The 13,653-nt window shown below is 39.6% G+C and overlaps 1 protein-coding gene and 1 pseudogene across 1 annotated transcript in view; both read right to left on the bottom strand.

Annotated features, from left to right (window-relative positions):
- LOC127672654 (zinc finger protein 431-like) overlaps positions 1–13,653 on the bottom strand; it is a 263,925-nt gene that overhangs the window by 152,056 nt on the left and 98,216 nt on the right. The window lies entirely within an intron of this gene.
- The window catches only part of LOC127673161 (zinc finger protein 709-like), an 84,969-nt pseudogene continuing 72,907 nt past the window's right edge, over positions 1,592–13,653 (bottom strand).

Genomic DNA, 13,653 nt, shown 5'->3' with positions numbered 1-13,653 from the left:
AACAGCATGTATGTTCATAGTTTTTAGTTTTGAAATCTATATCAGTTTCTGGCTCAGGGCAGGGACAGGATCGGGTGATTCAGATAAGCTTCTAAATATATTTTCTAGTCCAGATTAATCAGTAACTACTTGACTACAAAAGATTTTTATTATTTGCCATGTCCTTGTGTTTGAATTATGTTGGAACTCAGGGGATCCCATAACATTAAGGTTTTACCACATTGCTAACATTCAAAGTATTTCTCTACAGAATGAATAATTTCATAATGATGAAGACTATAGAGGTGTACAAAGGCTTCATTATACTAAACACATTCATGAGGTCTCTCTCTAACACATTCTTTCAAGAAAATGAAGACTACAGATCTGTGCAAATTCTTGACCGCATTAAATTCACTCACAGTGTGCCTGTCTTATCATTTCCATTGCTATGTAAAGTCACAATGAACAAGACAACTCGTATAAAAGCGATCATCTAATTGGGGCTGGTTTACAGTTTCAAAGGTTTAGTCCATTTCATCATAGCAGGAAGAATGCCAGGAATGAAGGCAGACATTGATGCTGGAGAGGAAGCTGGGAGTTCTACACCTTGATCCAATGGCAGCTAGGAAAAGACTGTCTTCCAGGGACCTTCAGCTCTTCAGTACCTGTAGGAATTCCAAAGCCCAACCACACAGCAATGCACTACCTCCAACAAGGCCACATGACAGCATAATGCCACTCACATAGATGTCATATTAAATTACCCCATTCCACTGCCTGGCCTCATATTATTGTTCAAACGAATTAGTCTTTGGGGATCATACTTAAACATGGAGAATACATGAGTGACAGCTTCAAAAGTCCCCATTATCTATACCAGTCTCAAAAATGTTAAGAGTCCAAAGGACAAAGAGTCTTATGATATGAATCCTGTCATGTAATCATGTACAAAAACATAAAAGCACATCATATACCTCCAAATTCACAGTATTCACTTCACCATTCCTAAAGGCAGCATGAAGAAATAGTGGAATTAAATAAGACCCAAGCCAGCTCAACAGTCTCCAAACTCTTCATCTCCATATGTGTTGTCAAAGTGTTCTTCAGATCTTCAACTCCTTTCTGCTTTATTCAATGCAGCAGAATTTTTTGTGTACTTTTTAGTCCTGGAAAGCAGTTTTCCTGAGCATTAACACACAGTTCTAACATCACATAATTTTGGGGTCTTCTTGATTCAATGTCCAGGATCCACACATGCTCATCTCCACTCTTTCGAAGAGATTGGGTCACTTCTCCAGTTCTGCCCTCTGTATCACTCTAAGCTCTGTTTGATTCCACTCTCCTATACCTTTTGTTCTTGCTGCTCATCCCATTGTACATGCATCTCCACTATGCTGGGTTCTTCTACTGCAACTAAGTTTGACCAAAAGCTTTTTGACACTTCCTTTGTCAATGCAATTAATGTAAACCTCTTTACCTTAAACTCTAGGAGATTATTCAAACAAAGGAAATAGGCAACATTCTTTGCCAAATCATCATAAGAACCATCTCTAGAGTTGAAATAATCCTAACCACCGATCTCTATGGTTAATCCTAATCCAATGGCCTCTTAACTCCCACTTAATTCATGATTACATTCATTAGATTTTTCTCCAGCCTGTGTTCTTTCATGTCTTTGGAGATGACTGCATGTTGCAAAGGCTTTACCACATTGACTACATTTATAAGGTTTCTCTCCAGTATGTGTTCTTTTATGTCTTTGGAGAATACTCTGATGTGAAAAGGCTTTACCACACTGATTACATTCATAAGGTTTCTCTCCAGTATGTGTTCTTTTATGTCTTTGGAGAGTACTGCGCTGTGCAAAGGCTTTACCACATTGATTACATTCATAAGGTTTCTCTCCAGTATGTGTTCTTTTATGTGTTTGGAGAGTACTGTGACCTGAAAAGGCTTTACCACATTGATTACATGCATAAGGCTTCTCTCCAGTATGTGTTCTTTTTGATATTGGAGATGACTGGTTGTTGCAAAGGTTCTATCACATTGATTGCATTCATAAGGTTTCTCTCCAGTATGTGTTCTTTTATGTCTTTGGAGATCACTGGGTATTGCAAAGGATTTACCACATTGATTGCATTCGTAAGGATTCTCTCCAGTATGTTTCCTTTTATGATATTGGAAAGTACTGTGCTGTGCAAAGGCTTTACCACATTGACTACATTTATAAGGTTTCTCTCCAGTATGTGTTCTTTTATGTTTTTGAAGATAACTCAGTCTTGCAAAGGCTTTACTGCATTGATGACATTCATAAGGTTTCTCTCCAGAATGTAACATTTTATGTCTTTGTAGATTCCTGAGATTTGCTAAGACTTTACCACATTGATTACATTCATATGGTTTCTCTCCAATATGACTTCTTACATGCCTGCAATGATAATTGACACATGTTGAATCTTTACAATATTCATTAACGTGATCAATCGTTTTATCAATATGATTTAAGATTATAGTTTTGTCTAATGGTAAAGATGCATTAGATCTTAAGGTTTTATTACTTCATATGTTCATGGTGATCTCTATCTCTTTTGGGGTTGCACAATATATGTGTGATGGTTATTACATGACTCCTATTTATAACATACTTTTTTATATGGAATTTTTCTATGATGTATTTCTCCTATCTGAAGAAAACTGGAAAAACCCAGAATTTTAAAAAACTGATTTCATTCATAATTTTTCCTGTGGTATGAATTACACCACATTTGACACTGAACCAGGACAAGTAGAAGAATTTCCAAGTTCCTAGTACTCGTAAAAGTTTTCTATGGTATGATTTTTGGGATTTTCCCAGTAAAATTAGAAAGCCAATTAATTGGAAATGTCTAACAAATTCACAAAATATATCGAAGGCAATAGGCTACATATCTTCTTAATCTTTTTGAATAAAAATGTAGTTTGTTTCTTTCAATATCCCTGTGGTTTCATGGAATTTATTCATTGTGACACATGATAGATCTACTAAAAGAAGAATAACAACTGAAAGGTTTCCACATTGCATTCACACAATTTGAATTTTTGTTTCTCATAAAATGCAGTATATAGTTTAATGTCTCACAACTACACAATTCTTGATTCTCATAAACTGCCCTCTCAACAAACTTGACAATGTCACTACAAGAATGTGAGTATCACCAACTTTACTATGGACTATTTGCCTATTAGAAAGTTTCAGCTATAAATTTATCACAATTTAATGTGCAATATCTAAGTATTATGAGACTATACAGATCGGCAAGTTCACAGCATAGTTTTAACGGAGCCACACTTCAAATTGATAAACAAAACAGATAACTGAATTTGAGGTACATAGTTTGGTAAAAATAGTATATTTATAGCCACACCTAAACAATTGATTTTTTGTTAATTTTTGCTTTTTTCAGAGCTTCCAGAACATAATAACTTTTCGGCCGAGGCATAATTGTATCAGCTTGCACATGAAAATTACCTTTCATGTCTTCTAGAATTTTCACAATGTTCTTCAATATGATGGTCTTCCCAATTGTAGCCTAAAAGACCATAGCAGAAAATGAATGATTTATTATTAGAAATAAGGTAAAATTTAAGTTCTGTGAATTTTCACAGCGTTGTGAAAGCTATCATGAAAACTCAGCAAACCCATTTTATTCAGCTCAATCTTTATTGTTACCAATTGAAATAACAGAAGGTCATCAATAACCAAGAAACATTTGCTTCCTTATTTGGAAAATGAATTCACAGTCTTACCTATAGCAGTGAGATTCAGATACGTCTCCAACATCACATCTTTGTAGAGACTCTTCTTGGAAGAATCCAGCATATCCCACTCTTCCATAGTGAATGTCACAAGCACATCATCCAAAGTCACTGCATCCTAAAATATCCCATATATGTGTACAACAGAAAGAAGTATATGGATATTACTGTGAAGTAAATGTATGCTTCTTTGAAAATATATTAATTTAGTTCTAGTGCTTCCTCCACTTATTTTATGACTCAGAATTCATCATCTAGTCACCATATCATTTTTGAAGCAACTTGCATTATAAGATTCACCTTTGTTGCTTGTGAATACTCGGAATAGCATATAGCCTTTCAAGAGAAATGCAATTGAGAGGGAGATGCAAGAGAAACATATCAACAGTATTTAGCACACATCTGAAAACTTGTATGAACAATTACTAAATATAAAAATGATGGGCAAGCTGGGTGTATTTTTTCATGTCTTTAATCACAGAGGTGCAGACAGGTTTATATCATTGAGTTGGATACAAGCATAGTCTATTTAATGTGTTACAAGACAGAGAAAGTTATATGTTCAGACCTTCAGTCCCCTGCAAAAAAATCAACCAAGGAAACAAAAATGATAGAGAACTCACTGTTCCTTACTTACCTTTCTACAAAAAATTATACATTCACTGGAGTTCTGTATTCATTTTGCAGAACTGTTAATTGCACTAGTTTAAACTGCACCATTAATACAATTTTACCAAAATGAAATGCATGTTTAAACAGTTCCAAATGTACAGATGAAAATACTAGTAATGAAAACGTTGATCATAAGTAAGCAACAGAGGGCAGGAGAAAGAGTTTAGCAGTGGAATATTCTTTCTGGTCTTCAACATAATGGTTGTCAATTTCTTCCATACACATAGGAATGAACAACTAACTACCCATTTCTTTAATATCAAGGGTTCTGTGCCCATCTTCTGACAAAAGTAAAGATGAGGCATACATGATATGCATATCCATGCACACAGAGTAAATACTACAATTTATTCAAAAATTCCAGAAAAAAAAAGAGTGAGGCAGAGTAGTATACACCTGGAAACAATGATTCTGAAGCCTCAGATAGTACTGATGTCATGAAGATAGGCTATCATGAGAAATAGAATATAAACAATGTAATTGACAAAATTTCAAAATTAAAGTTTTGGATGAAGAGTTGCACAAAAGCATATGTTTATTGTGTTAAAGCATTTCAATTGGCTTTTGTTCTTTCTATATCAACTATCAGGACAGGAACGGCTTCACAGAGAAAAAAATTTGAAAAACAAAAACAAAAGGAATAAAATTAAAAATATTAAGCCACAAGGCTTGCAAAATAGCTTATACTTAAATAGCAAATATTTATACTGTATCTTAGGGACAGAGTCCAAATGGTGACTGCATAGGAGCATGAGAAAAAAGCAGAAGGATCTGTTTAATCACAACACAGTAGATACAAAGAAAATAATTATCTTGTCCAAAAGAAACGCAGGGGGACACATGTAGCAGAGACTGAGGGAAAGCCTAAGGGAAACTTGACTAACAGGAAAACCATCTTAAGGGCAAGCTCCAATCCATGACATTATTATGGATACTTTGCTATGCTCACAGAAATGAGCCTTGATAATTATCCACTGAGAAGATCCACTCAGAAACGGACTGAAACAGATGCCGAGATACAGAGTCAAAAATCGAATGTACTGGTGGGACTCGTATGAAGGAGTCAGAGGAAGGAATGAAAGCGCTGAAGAAGATAGGAACTCCACAAGAAGACCAAAAATCTCAACTAACCTGTATTATTGGGGACACAGAGAGAGACAGAGACATCAGCTAAATAGCACCCAAAAGCTGGACAAAGAGCTCCTGGCACATAAGTAGCAGAAGTTCAGATTAGTCTCCATGAGGGTCCTCCAACAACTGGAACATGGGCTGCCCCTAAAGCTGCTGCATATCTTTGGTATCTGGTAATTGGCTCCAAAATCTGGCCTCAGTGGGAGAGGATGCACTTAACCAGGCAGAAACTTGAAGCCCCACGGTGTGGGGATACCCAGGGGACCCAATCAATTCCATTCTGACCCGGGATGCTATACGCTTATGTTCATCCTTTGATGAAAATGCATTGAGTCTACAGTGATTCTAATAGTCTACAGGAGCTCCTACACAGTTCAAATGTCTAAAGTGTGGACTGACACTCAAGGCAATATCTCAAAGTCAAATCTTATAAAATCAAAAAGCAAGTCATGTCTTTCTGACATACAATGGTTTAGAATACACCTTCGTCTTACAGTAGACAGGAATATACACTTCTTGTTCAAACATATGACATGGCTGCCAGGAAACAAAGTAGGTTTCTATAAAATTTACAACACTATTTTTATCCCTCATGCAATTTACACAGTTGTCCCTAACAAATACCAGTGATAGCTTACCCTCTCTCATGACTATGTCTCCTGGTGGATTGCTAAGATGATATCTTCCTGCCTGACACTTCTCCCAACTTTCAACATTAGCAAGCATTCCCTCTTGAACATACCCACAAAACAGGTCAGTAAAGGGGGCTACACTCAGCCAACATCCAGTAAAAATACAGACAACAAAAAGTAACTCAGGAATAAAATTACCAGCCAAACCAGACAAACCCAGAGACCAGTTTCTAGACCTATTATTGCCCCCAAACTAGGTACTTATGCATCATAATTGGAACATAATAAAGATAAGACAGGGAAATATGCCACCAAGTAATCCAATTTGTCCTGTCTCGGCAGATCCTCAAAAATTAAAACATGCAAGAGATCTGATACAAAAGAGGTTGTTTTATGGAAAGGAAAGGAGTGAGAACCTGGGGAGGAAAGGAATGAGAACCTGGGGAAGGGATAGAGACACACAAGAGGACCTGCAGACCAGAACACATATAAGGAGCAGAGAGAACATGATCAAAGTAGAGAAAGACTTTAGAGCAGACATGTGTAGAGATCAGAAACAGGGAACAAATACAGAGAGCAGCTGAAGCTATTGCTCCATGTATATAAAGCACACCTGAAAACTGCAACTGTTAATGGAGGCAGGTAATGACTTAAGCAGGTGCTAAGTCCCTGAGTGCAGACCATTGAAATTGCTAGCACATGGAATACTACAGAGGCAAGTTTCACACACCCAACAGGGAAAGAAAGATAAATAGTGTAACTGTACTTATTGGTCAAAAAATATTTGGAATCTAAAAGATTCCAGGCAATAAATAACCAGGAACACTGCAACAAACCAAAAGCAAATAGTACAATTGACTGTAATAGAAGGAGAATATCAGCTCAAAGGTCAAGAAAATAGTTGTAATGAAATCATAAATGAACAATTTCTAATAAGACAAAGATTCCTATTAAGGTACATGAAGCATCCAAAATATCAAATAGATTGAAACAAAAAAAAATACCCTTGCCACACAATATTCAAAACACTATACATGTAAAGAATTGTAAAAACTGCAAAAAAAAAAAGTCACGTTAAAATGGGACTATTAGATTCATACCTGCCCTCTCAATGTGCCGTGTAAAATACAAAATGTTTTGGACATGTGTTGCAGAATCAAAAAAAGCAGTCTTGGTGTTTCTACAAGCTAACCAATGGTCCATCTGATTTGGGAAGATTTAGCCATGATAGTGGATATATTCAGAGGACACTGCCTTATTGAGAAAGTAAGAAGCACCACTAGAAACCTCACACAGAGTCACATCTAGCTGATGTTTCCCATCCAACCCCTGATAGGACCCTCCACCCCAGCACCCCCACTGCTCAGCCACCTGATCCTCCCCATTGTGGGCAGATATCCTGTGTTTACCATGTCTCAATTTCAGAGCTTCCTTGAGGTCCCCTCACAGCACAGCATGGAACAGCAGAGCTCAGAGCAGGAAACAGTGAACTATCCTGTCCTGCACACCCACAGGGAACTTTCAGAAAGGTACCCGGAAGATCACGCCTTTTTCTGTGAATGGCAGGTCTGTCTGGAGGTCTGGATTGGCCAGTAAGCCTGACCACTCCCCAAGGTTAAAGTGTGCTTGTAGTCCAGGGCCAAACTTTTTCCCAAACCTTAGGAGTGGCTCACACTCCATTAGCCTTTGTGCCCTGCCTTGCAAGAGGACTTTCACACCAAGCAGCCCTATGGAAGGACCCCACTATTCCACCTCAGGTTATTCAGCTGCCTGCTCATCCCCTTGTAAGCAATGACCCTGCACTTTCCAGGACCTAAATTCAGACCTTGCCTGAGCTTTCCTCACAGCACTTGCCTTCCTCTTCCTGTAATCAAGGTAAATAAGTTGCATAGCCCATTCCTCAGGTGCACTGAAGATATCAATCTGACTCACAAGGGGAAGGGTGCCCAGGCTATTAACTTTAAGTAGTGACTTTAGGAAACAAGAGTTTTCTTTTCTGGCTTCATGCTGGGCTCAGGGAAATTGCAGCTCCGTTTCACTGGAAGATAAGTCCTTGATTTTGAAGTTTCCCTTGGCCTTGGCAGACAGCCATTATTAGAAGAAGAGGACAACTGTCTCTGAGACATTATAATAATTCTTCTTTCTACATACACAGAAAAATTCACCCTCTCTATGAGATATTTTGATCTAGAGAATCTGTACTAACACAACTGTGGGTTTTTCCCCACCTTGTCATTGAGAAAGATGTGCTGACTATAAGTAGTGTTCCACACTGTTTGTCATCTGTTTCCTGGTTTTCCCCCGGGTTTTATTCATATGTATCATCTAGTAGAATGGAATTGTATGAAGCCATATAGCAAACACATGTTTCCTAAAATCCCTCTTTAATGTTAAGAGCCTGTGCTCTTAACTGGGCTCCTTCTTCTGATGGGCCAGCTTTATACCTCCAGTGGAAGTCAACTAACAGGTTATCTCCCTAGATGTCAGAAAGAAAGGAAAGTGCTGTGCTGAATTCTCAAACAATCTATGAATTCAGGTCATGATGAGTGCAGGATCACTGCCCACAAAGGGGAAGAGAAAGCAACTGAACAACCCCTAACAGCCTCAGTTGCAATGGTGTCCTCCACCAGGGCTGGGTGGGAGTGCAGATGGATGACATTCTTGGAGGACAGGCACAAATGCTATGGGAGTGCAAACCTGACCTGAGATATAAGAATGTTCTAGCACACGACTGGAAGCACACTCTAAACTTGAGGACAGGTAAGACTCACTGGCCAATCAAAAATACCAGGCAGACGTGCCAATCAGACTGAGAGGGAGGTTCTTCCTGGTGTCTTGTTGAAGTTTGTTTTAGCTTAACCAGCTTCAATGACTCTCTGTGTCCTGCTTTGAATGATGTTCTTGGCTGCTGTGTGGTGACCTCAAGAAAGTTCGATTATTGACACATGTAGAGCACAGGGTGTATCTCCATGAAGAGGAGAAAGTGGATGAGCACTGGAGCTGGGGTGGTGGGTCCTCCCTGGCGCTGGATGGGAAGCATCAGTCACATGTAGCCAGATGTGGCCATCTTTGAGGTCCCTTGTGGTGCTCCTCATTTGGTACATCAGGTGGTGATCTCTGAATAACTTCACTACCATGGCTGAATCTGCTCAAACCATTTGGACCAGGGGCTTTGTTGAAGAAATGTCATGGGCAGGATGCCAAACATGGACAACCCTAGTATCTTTTGATTCTTATACAAGTCCTGCCCTCAGCATTTGCCACTTATGTGTAAGATCCTCCTGCAGTTAATTGTGTAAATCTGTTAAAAGGCATCTCATACATTGGGGAGCACTGCCATATTAACCTGTGATGGAGAAGAGTAGAATTTATAATGTAAAGGACTTACCAAGCTTAGGAAATAGTAACAGTAAGTAGCATTTATTTGATAGAGGACTGCCTCAAAAACACCCCACAGATGAGTAGTGTGCTAAGCAGTCTGGCTAGAGACTAGGATGCTAGGATTCACATATTTGTTCACCAGGTTTGTCTACATATATGGCTGCAAACCATAGCAGGTGAGGCAACTGTAATGTACAAAACAAATGTCCATTTGCTTGGCACATGCCCATAGCAAAAATCACGACAGTAATAAGGATTTCCATGAGTCATTACAACATCATAACCAACAGTAAGGCCTGGTGTGCCTCAAGTGCCCATTTTCTAATTGGGAAAAGCATAGTTCTGCCTCAGTGGAAAGACTACACTAGCTGACAGCCATTTGAGAGGGAAAAACACCTATGCACTCGCAGTCAGGAGCTGAGTACGACTGTCTTCTGAAAGGCTCTAACAACAACTGAGACAGATGCAAATACTTACAGCCAATCATTGGACTCAGGTCAGAGTCAGGGGAAGACTTAGGGGAAGGAATGAAGCGGCTCTGAGAGACGCCAATCCCTTAAGAAGACCAACAGTGTCTAGTGACCCAGATCCCCGGGAGCTCACAGAGACTAAGCAATCAACCACAGAGCATGTATGGACGGTTGCATGGCCGCAGGAACATATGTAGCAGAGGACCACATTGTGTGTACTCAGTGGGAGACTATACACCTAATCCTGCAGAGACTTGATGCCATCAAGGAGAATGGCGGATGTGAGGTGGTTCTGGGGGCGTGGATAGCAGGAGTGGAGGTGGGGTGATGGAGCACCTCTCAGAGTAAAAGGGGAGGGGGATGGGGTAAAGAATGCTGGGAGGTGGAACAGGAGAGTTGGGCGACATTTGTAATGTAAGTAAAAAAAATCACAATTGAGAGGGGTTTGGAGAGAGAGAGACAGAGACAGAGACAGAGACAGAGACAGAGAGAGAGGCTATTGTATAGAGGGCTAGCCTTATCCAGCATGTCTTTCCATAAGGTCCGCATGTATGTAGACTGACATAGCTCTTCTCAAACCCAGGCACACACTTGGCAGAGACAATAACAGCCTGGGGCCTGGGCCTTGGGATCTTTTCCTGAGGCCACAATGTACTGAGAATAAAATAGAGCTCCTTGTCTAAAGCCAGGAATATGCTAGGAGAGCGGGTAATGGTCTGGGGCCAGGGCCTTCAGGACATTTTGTATCCTCAGAGCCCAACTCTGTCCACCATACAGGGCTGCGGTTGTCAGTCCTAAGGCCACTGTAGGCTTGGGCAGTAATGTTCCTGAGATATGGTGTATTCTCCTAGTGCAGCATTGTTGAGACTCCCGCACCCAGTGTGTCCTATTGTTTGATAGTTTCTGCTGTCTTCATAGAAGTCTCCCATTTCCTTTTTCCCTCTGTAAGTAGTTCACAAGATGCTCTTCTTAAGAGCTTTACTTAGTCTATGACATGGCTTCTGCAGAACCTCCATCACAACTTAGACACGTACTTTTTGCATTTTAAAGGTGTATTTCAAAAGAATTATATATTTTTATATTTATGTTTTTATAAAAATATATTTTATATTTATATATTTATAAATATATTATATAAATATATGTATATTATATAATTACATTTAAAATATAAAATAAATAATAAATACAAATGTATATGATATATAAATACATAAATATATACATGAATATATGAATAAATATGTAAATATATATGGTATACTTAAGAGCTTTATTCAGCATAATGCATGACTTCTGCCAGACCTCCCCACCACAACATTTATACATAGTTTTTCTTTTATTTTAAAGATTTATTTTAAAACGTTTCTATATTTTTATATTTATATTTTTATTAAAATATATTTTATATTTATATATTTATATTTCATAATTATGTCTTTATATTTATAATTTATTTAAAACATAAAATATAAAATATAAAATTTATAAAATATAAAATACTAAAAATATAAAATATATAAATATATATAAAATACAGAAATACATAAACACATAAATGTATATTTAGATAAATATGTAAATATATACATTATTCTTAAGAGCTTTATTTAGCATAAGGCATGGCTTCTGCAAGAGCTCTGCAGCACAACTTTGATACCTTCTTTTTATTTTAATGATTTATTATACATATACATACACAAACACACACATATACATATATATATGTATATATATATTCCATATTCCATAAATATGGACAGTCTCCTGCCACTATTTAAATTGTGCCAATTTACATATTTTATTAGCATACAAAAGAAAATCTATATAAATATTATATATAAATATTATGTTTTCAAATAATATATTACATGTAAATATTATATATGAATATTATGTATAAACATTATATACAAACTAAAATCTGACCGAATGCCTGGCGTGTCTCCGTAGATATCCACTCAATATCTGGAAGGCGACTCCTGGCGACAGTTTAGCTAAAACTGCGCATATTCCCTGCGTGCGCTGGATGCACGAGGACACATCAACAGCGTCCACACATTGCCATCACCACACACAAGCATTTCTTGGGTGTGCACAGTTCACCGAGTTCCAGAAAAATGACAGAACCGCCATGATTGTGGGCATCACTGACAGGGGAGGTGGGCGGGGCTCAGCGCAACTGGGTGTCATTGTGGGCGTCACTGACAGAGCAGGTGGGTGGGGCTCAGTGTACCTGGCAGTCTTTGTGGGCATCACTGACAGGGGAGGTGGGCGGGGATCTGTGCTACTGGGCATCATTGTGGGCGTCACTTATAGGGGATGGGGGCGGGGTTCAGTGAGACTGGACGTCATTGTGGGAGTCACTGACAGGGTAGTTGGGCGGGGCTCAGCGCTACTGATCATCATTGTGGGCGTCAGTTATAGGGGATGGGGGCGGGGCTCGGCGCTACTGAGCATCATTGTGGGCGTCACTTATAGGGCATGGGGGCGGGGTTCAGTGAGATTGGACGTCATTGTGGGAGTCACTGACAGGGTAGTTGGGCGGGGCTCAGCACTACAGATCATCATTGTGGGCGTCACTTATAGGGGATGGGGGCGGGGATCGGCGCTACTGGGCATCATTGTGGGCGTCACTTATAGGGGATGGGGGCGGGGTTCAGTGAGATTGGACGTCATTGTGGGCGGGGAGGAGAGGAGTGACTGGGGTAAAGGCAGGGAGAGGGAGGCATTGAGAAACAACTGCTGAGTAACTATAGTGCTCCAGAGCATTTGCCATCTGTTTCCTGGTTTTCTCCCGTGGTTGTTTCATACCTATCATCTGGTGGAAGGGAATTGTATGAAGCCACAAAGCAAAACATTTGTTTCCTAAAATCCCTCTTTAATGTTAAAAGCCTGGGAATCCTTTCGCTGATGGGCCAGCTTTATACTTCCACTGTAAGTCAAGTAACAGGTTGTCCACCTTGATTTCAGGAAGAAGAAGGGGAAGTGCTGGAGGGAATTCTCAAGCAAGCTATGAAGTCAGGTCATGAGTGCAGGATCACTGCCCACAAAAGGGAGGAGAAAGCAGCTGAACAGCCTCACTTGCAATGGTGTGTCCTCCTCCAGTGCTGGGTGGGAGTACAGATGGATGAGGTTCTTGGAGGACAGGCACAAATGCTATGGGAGTGCAAACCTGACCTATGATATGGGAAAGGTCCAGCACAAGATTGGAACCATACTCTAACGTTGAAGAGGGGAAGACTCACTGGCCAATCAAGGATACCAGGCAAACGTGCCAGTCAGACTAAGAGGAGCATTTTTCCTGGTGATATGATGAAGTTTGTCTCGGCTAAACAGGCTTGAATGGTTCTCTGTGTCCTGCTTTGATTGCTGCTCTTGGATGCTGTGTGGTGACCACAAGTATGTTTTGTTTTTGTGACATGTAGAGCACAAGGTCTCTGCCCATAATGAAGAGAATGTGGATGAGCACTGGAGCTAGGGTGGTGGGTTCTCCCTGGTGCTGGATGGGAAGCATCAGTCACATGTAGCCAGAAGTGGCCACCTGTGAAGTCCTTGTGGTGCTCCTCATTTGGTACATCAGGTGGTGA

The sequence above is a fragment of the Apodemus sylvaticus genome, chromosome 22, assembly GCF_947179515.1.
Source record: "Apodemus sylvaticus chromosome 22, mApoSyl1.1, whole genome shotgun sequence".
Taxonomy (NCBI): Eukaryota; Metazoa; Chordata; class Mammalia; order Rodentia; family Muridae; genus Apodemus; species Apodemus sylvaticus.
This window is presented reverse-complemented; position numbering and strand designations above follow the sequence as displayed.